Genomic DNA, 6,364 nt, shown 5'->3' with positions numbered 1-6,364 from the left:
AATAGATATCTTCCAAAATACAAAAGAAAATCCACAAAATGGGTAAAAACAGCAAGGGAAAAAACAAACCTCAAAAGACCAATCCAAAAATACACGAGAACAAAACCAGAGAACCTCTGGAAAATCCAACAGAGAAAAATGTTCACAAAGGCTGGGGCTGGTGCTAACATACAAACACTGAGCAAGGAACAGAGGAACACACAGGGTTTAAATACTAAAAAGGGAATGACTTACAGGTGCAAACAATAATTAGGGCAGAAAAACAAAAGGTACAAAAAAGGTGCAAGGGGGACATCTAGTGAAACAAAACCAAACAGTCCTGGCCAAAACCTGAACAATCCCCCCCTAGGAACGGCTCCTGACGTTCCTACCAGCCTTCTCAGGGTGGAGGACCCTGAACTGACGAATGAGTCAGGGTCCAGTATGTCATGTCCTCTGGCAGGAACCCAGGAGCGCTCCTCGGGACCGTAGCCTTCCCAGTCCACCAATACTGCCAGGACCGTGCACCGGCGGGAATCCAGTATCCGGTGGACGGTATAAGACCGACTGGCCTCCGATGACACGGGGCGGAGGGGGAGGTCTGCCTTGCCGGGATAAGGGGAGAAAAACAACAGGTTTTAATAAGAAATGTGAATGTGGGATTGATTTTAAGGGATCTGGGTAAGTGCAGGCGAAAAGTAACGGATATGACTCTCCTGGCATCTTAAAGGGACCGATGAATCTCTGGGACAGCTTGCGAGACTCCACCCTTAGCGGTAAGTCTTTAGTTGAGAGCCATACTCTCTGGCCGGGTACAGGGTAGGACCGGGACGGCGGACGTCTGTGGCTTGTCGCTGGTACTGCTGTGAGGAAACGCAGAAGATTAAGACGGGCCTTCTTCCACGTAAGCCGACAGCGTCTGATGAACTCGAGGCTTGAAGGCACTCTGACTTCTGCCCCTGGTCCGGGAACAATAGCGGAGCATAGCCAAACTGACACTCATGCGGAGACATACCAGTGAGAGGAGCACAAGGTGTTGTCGCGTACTCGGCCCAAACAATGAAGGATGACCATGTGGACGGGTTGTTGGAAACCATACATCTGAGGGTGGTTTCCAGCTCCTGATTCATCCTCTCAGTTTGGCCGTTGGACTCCGGATGGTACCCTGAAGATAAAACTGGCCGTGGCCCCTATGAGTTGGCAGAAGGCCTTCCAAAACCTTGAGGCGAACTGGGACCTCTGTCGGAAACCAACTTGCCGGGATACCAAAGACTCGGAAAATAAAACAGACAGACGCCACTGCGTCAAAACCTCCAGCCAAAGGTAAAAAGTGCAAGGCGCGAAACAGTCACAAAAATAAGCAAATGTTTAACAATTAAACATCCTTCGTGAAATACCACGGAATACAGGGGAAAAACCAGCCTGGCGCGTAACACTAAACACGTAACAAAAACAATTTGTTTTTGTAGCGATGGCTAGAAAGCCGGTGACGTCGACCGCCGCCCGAACAAGGAGAGTAGCCGACTTCAGCGGAAGTCGTGACACTTACATTGCCCCCCCTTTTACGCTGCTGCTTGTCAGGACCCGGTGCGAGAAACAGTCACTAATAATTGGCAGAACCCAGAAGATGAGGCAGACACAGCAGTACTAGAGATGGTGGTTTAATAAAAAATAGATATCTTCCAAAATACAAAAGAAAATCCACAAAGTGGTAAAAACAGCAAGGGAAAAAACAAACCTCAAAAGACCAATCCAAAAATACACGAGAACAAAACCAGAGAACCTCTGGAAAATCCAACAAGAGAAAAATGTTCACAAAGGCTGGGGCTGGGTGCTAACATACAAACACTGAGCAAGGAACAGAGGAACACACAGGGTTTAAATACTAACAAGGGAATGACTTACAGGTGCAAACAATAATTAGGGCAAGAAAAACAAAAGGTACAAAAAAGGTGCAAGGGGGACATCTAGTGAACAAAACCAAACAGTCCTGGCCAAAACCTGACACTGCTATTCTCTGAATTATCTACGCATGAGTCACTTTAATAACTCTACACACATGTAAATATTACCTCAATTACATCGACTAACCGGTGCCCCCGCACATGGACTCTGTACCGGTTACTTTATTTCTTTTTGGAGAGGGGGGTATATTTCTTAAAACTGCATTGTTGGTTAAGGGATTGTAAGTAAGCATTTCACTGTAAGGTCTACCTGTTGTATTCGGCACATGTGACAAATAACATTTGATTTGATTTGACAATTTTCAAGCACTTCTATTTCCATGACTGATCAAAACTCGTTTTCTCATGGCTCTCTCTTGTCCCTCTGCAGCAGACATGGTGAGCAACATGTTTGGAACATCGAATCGCAAAAAAAAAAAAAACAAGTGACAGATGAAAAATGGTCATGTTGACATTAACACGGGTCATGATATTGGTACAGTGTTTTTTTTACAGACAGGCGTGTTTCCTGTCCCTGATATTGATAGTACTGAGGTGACTCGGGCCATGTTCTTCAGAAGGTCACACCCCTTTCTCTACTTTACTTCCCATAATCCACCCTTATATCCTGTCTACTTCTTCCCTCTAGTCATCACCTCATCCTATCAGTAAATCACACATTACTTCCTCTATTGCTTCTACAGTTTTTATTTGCTCAGCCAATTCCCAGCTCTTCTTTAATAAAATAAAATGTATTTTCTCCTCTCTCCACCGTAGTGTATTTGCTCATCTTAATGGCGATCCCTTGGCTAAATGGATTCTGGTTATGACATGATTGAGTAAAAGGAGCAGGCAGACACGGGTGCTGGGAGAATAGCTGATGCAGACATCTTCCCTGCTAATTAAAAGGTTCATAGGCAGTGCGGGTGGCAGCCACATCAAAGACCAACAGCTAATTACTGCCCCCCTCCTTCGTTTAACTCCCTCCCTCTCTTCACTTTTGTTTATTCCATTTCTTAGGTTTTATTTTTATATCTTTATATTCCTTGAGTCAGGGGTGCATGAGCAGAATATGAATCGGGTTGTGAAGGCTCTCTCGGCGCACTCCCYCATTTCCCTTCTCATGGGGAGTTTGCATAAATACCCTCAGGTGGCCAGGCAGGCCGGGGCCTTGTTTATTTAACAGCTGCTCTGGGGTCAGTTGACTCATGCATTTGCATGGGAACCCGTCATTATGGCCTATCACTGTCCCGGATCAGATAGCGTGTGGGCTCATCGTATGGTGCTGACAGACATTTAGCAATGCAATATCGCATTAAGCTTTAGAAGACTCACAAAATGGCCTCTTATATAGTGGTATCAAATCCATTTTACAATCCTTTTTTATCATCCCCATTCATCAAAATCAACACAGTCACAATGATAGCGAATCCTAATAAASTGAATCCTCTTCCATTCTATCGACCCCTCGAGCCTGTCGGAGTCCATTGCTGATGACCCATATCAGGCTGAGGAGACGGACTGCTGCTCCTCTTGTCCGGGCACCGCTCGCTACAGAGTGACCTGCCCCATAATCCATTTAAGAAGATGAGTTATGCTAATTGGCACTTCCACGACTACACTATTGATTTACCCATTAGGGCCAGTGGGGGCCTTGCTACAGCACCTCGTCAATACAGATGGGAGTGATTCAGACAGTCAAAAGAAGCATCTGGGCTTCCTAGTACTTTACATCTGGTTTTAAGMGTTGTACAATATTGCATTATAACTGGTCTGGAGGATATCAAAAGAAAAACTTGCATCATAGATCAATAGATGTTTCCCCATTCTTGTAACATCTTCTTCTGTCTGCCTGTGGAGTATCGCCCTCTCTCTCTCTCTATCTTGGTTTTTCTCCCTTTCTCTCTCTTGCTCTCTCTCTCCCCCATTCCTTCATTTCCCACGGGAGTCTTGTAAGCGTAGCTGGTGTCAAKTGTCAGAATATCAAAAGAAGGACCCTCCCATTCTACAGGGCTGAACTCCCTCCCATTTTGTTTGCATTCAATAAAACATTGTGGTCATGTCAAGCCCTGACCATAGAGAGCCCTTGGGGTTCTCTATGGTGCAATAGGTCAGAGCGTGACTAGGGGGTGTTCTAGTCTTGAATTTCTATGTTGGTGTGAGTATGGTTCCCAATTGGAGGCAGCTGATGATCGTTGCCTCTAATTGGGGATCATACTTAGTGTGGTCCTTTTCCCACCTGCGTTTGTGGGATATTGTTTTGTTTTGGTGCTATGTGCGCTACGAACTAGTTTAGTTTATTCTTTGTTGTTTGAAGGTTCACTTTAATAAATATGTGGAACTCTACTCACGCTGCGCCTTGGTCCGCTCATTATGTATACCACGAACGTGACAGGTCAGTCTGGATCTGTCCACACTTGTTCCCCCCCCCCTCTTATATCTTGTGTTCTTCACTGTGTACAGAAAGTATGCCATTAGAAAGTATTCATACCCCTTCACTTATTCCACATTTTGTGTTACAGCCGGAATTCAAAATAGATTAAATAGATGTTTTTCACTCACCCATCTACTCACAGTATCCTATGACAAAACGAAAACATGTATTTAGACATTTTATCGAATTTATTGAACGTGAAATACAGAAATATCTAATTTACATAAGTATTCACACCTTTGAGTCAGTACTTTTTAGAAGTGCATTTGGCAGCGATTACAGCAGAGTCTTTCTGGGTAAGTCTCTATGAGCTTTCCACACCTGGATTGTACAATATTTGCCCATTCTTTTTTTCATAATTAGCTCTATCAAATTGGCCATTGGTAGACAATCATTTTCAGGTCTTTTCATACATTTTCAGGTAGATGTAAGTCACCTGTAGGTAGCCTAGTTGTTAGAGCGTTGGACTAGTAACTGAAATGTTGCAAGATCAAATCCCAGAGCTGGTAAAAATATGTCATTCTGCCCTTGAACAAGGCAGTTAACCCACTGTTCCTAGGACGTCATTGAAAATAAGAATTTTTTCTAAACTGACTTGCCTAGTTAAATAAAGGTAAAAAAAATAAAACTGTAACTCGGCCACACAGGAACATTCACTGTCTTATTTGTAAGCAACTCCTGTGTAGATTTGGACTTGTGTTTTAGGTTATTGTCCTGATGAAAGGGGAATTCATAATGGTGGAAAGCAGACTGATTCCTCTAGGATTTTGCCTGTGATTATCTCCATTCCATTTGTGTTTTACCTTTAAAAGACTCCCCAGTTGTCACGCCCTGATCATAGAGAGCTTTTATTCTCTATGTTGGTTAGGTCGGGGTGTGACTAGGGTGGGTCCTCTAGGGGATTATTTTTCTATGTTGGCCAGGTATGGTTCCCAATCAGAGACAGCTGTTTGTCGTTGTCTCTGATTGGGGATCATATTTAGGCAGCCATTTCCCCTTTGTGCTTTGTGGGATCTTGACTATGGATAGTTACCTATTAGCACTATTGTTAGCTTCACGGTTCGTTTTGTTTGTTTATTGTTTTCTTTTGTTTTGAGTTTCACATAGTAATAAAAGATGTGGAACCCAGATCACGCTGCGCTATGGTCCAGTTATTATAACGATCGTGACACCAGTCCTTAACAATTACAAGGATATCCATAACATGATGCAGCCACCACTATGCTTGAAGATATGGAGAGTGGACCTCAGTAAGCTGTTGTATTGGATTTGCCCCAAACATAACACTTTGTATTGAATTACTTTGCCACATYTTTTGCAGTATTACTTTAGTGCCTTGTTAAAAACAGGATGCATGTTTTGGAATATGTTTTATTCTGTACAGGTTTCCTTCTTTTCACTCTGTCAATTAGGTCATTATTGTGGAGTATCAACAATGTTGTTGATCCATCCTCAGTTTTCTCCTATCACAGCCAAAGTCACCATTTGAAATCCCTGAGCAGTTTCTTTCCTCTCCGGCAACTGAGCTAGGAAGGACGCCTGTGTCTTTGTAGTGACTGGGTGTATTGATAAACCATCCAAAGTGTAATTATAACTTTACCATGCTCAAAGGGCTATTCAATGTCTCCTTGTTTTTATACCCATCTACAAACAGGTGCCCTTCTTTGCGAGGCAGTGGAAAACCTTGTAAATACAAAAAGCATCTAAATTACTTTTCTCTGAAGTCTGGAGAAAAGGTATATTTTTCGTTTTTTAAACAACTTATTGACCGACATCGGTTCAATTATTTGAATTCCATTTCATTCTGTTTTATTCGGTGSCCTCAATGCACACATCGCACTGCAGTTTCTCTTGAGATAAATCAGATCATATGCAGATCATATGCAAGAACAAGAGGGGATACATAGAGCAGTTTCTTTGAGGTATCTCCACCTGAAAATACAMGAGCTAAGTGATTAATAGTTTGTATTCAGCAGTCATAAAAGTATGCCATGTTTATTTCGATAAA

At 43.0% G+C, this 6,364-nt stretch overlaps 1 protein-coding gene across 1 annotated transcript in view; it reads left to right on the top strand.

Moving 5' to 3' along the window:
• Positions 1-6,364, top strand: part of LOC111976655 (agrin-like) — a 411,714-nt gene that overhangs the window by 298,897 nt on the left and 106,453 nt on the right. The window lies entirely within an intron of this gene.

The sequence above is a fragment of the Salvelinus sp. IW2-2015 genome, linkage group LG17 (assembly GCF_002910315.2).
Source record: "Salvelinus sp. IW2-2015 linkage group LG17, ASM291031v2, whole genome shotgun sequence".
NCBI lineage: Eukaryota > Metazoa > Chordata > Actinopteri > Salmoniformes > Salmonidae > Salvelinus > Salvelinus sp. IW2-2015.
Note: the sequence above shows the minus strand (reverse complement) of the source record. Positions and strands in the feature narration are given on the sequence as shown.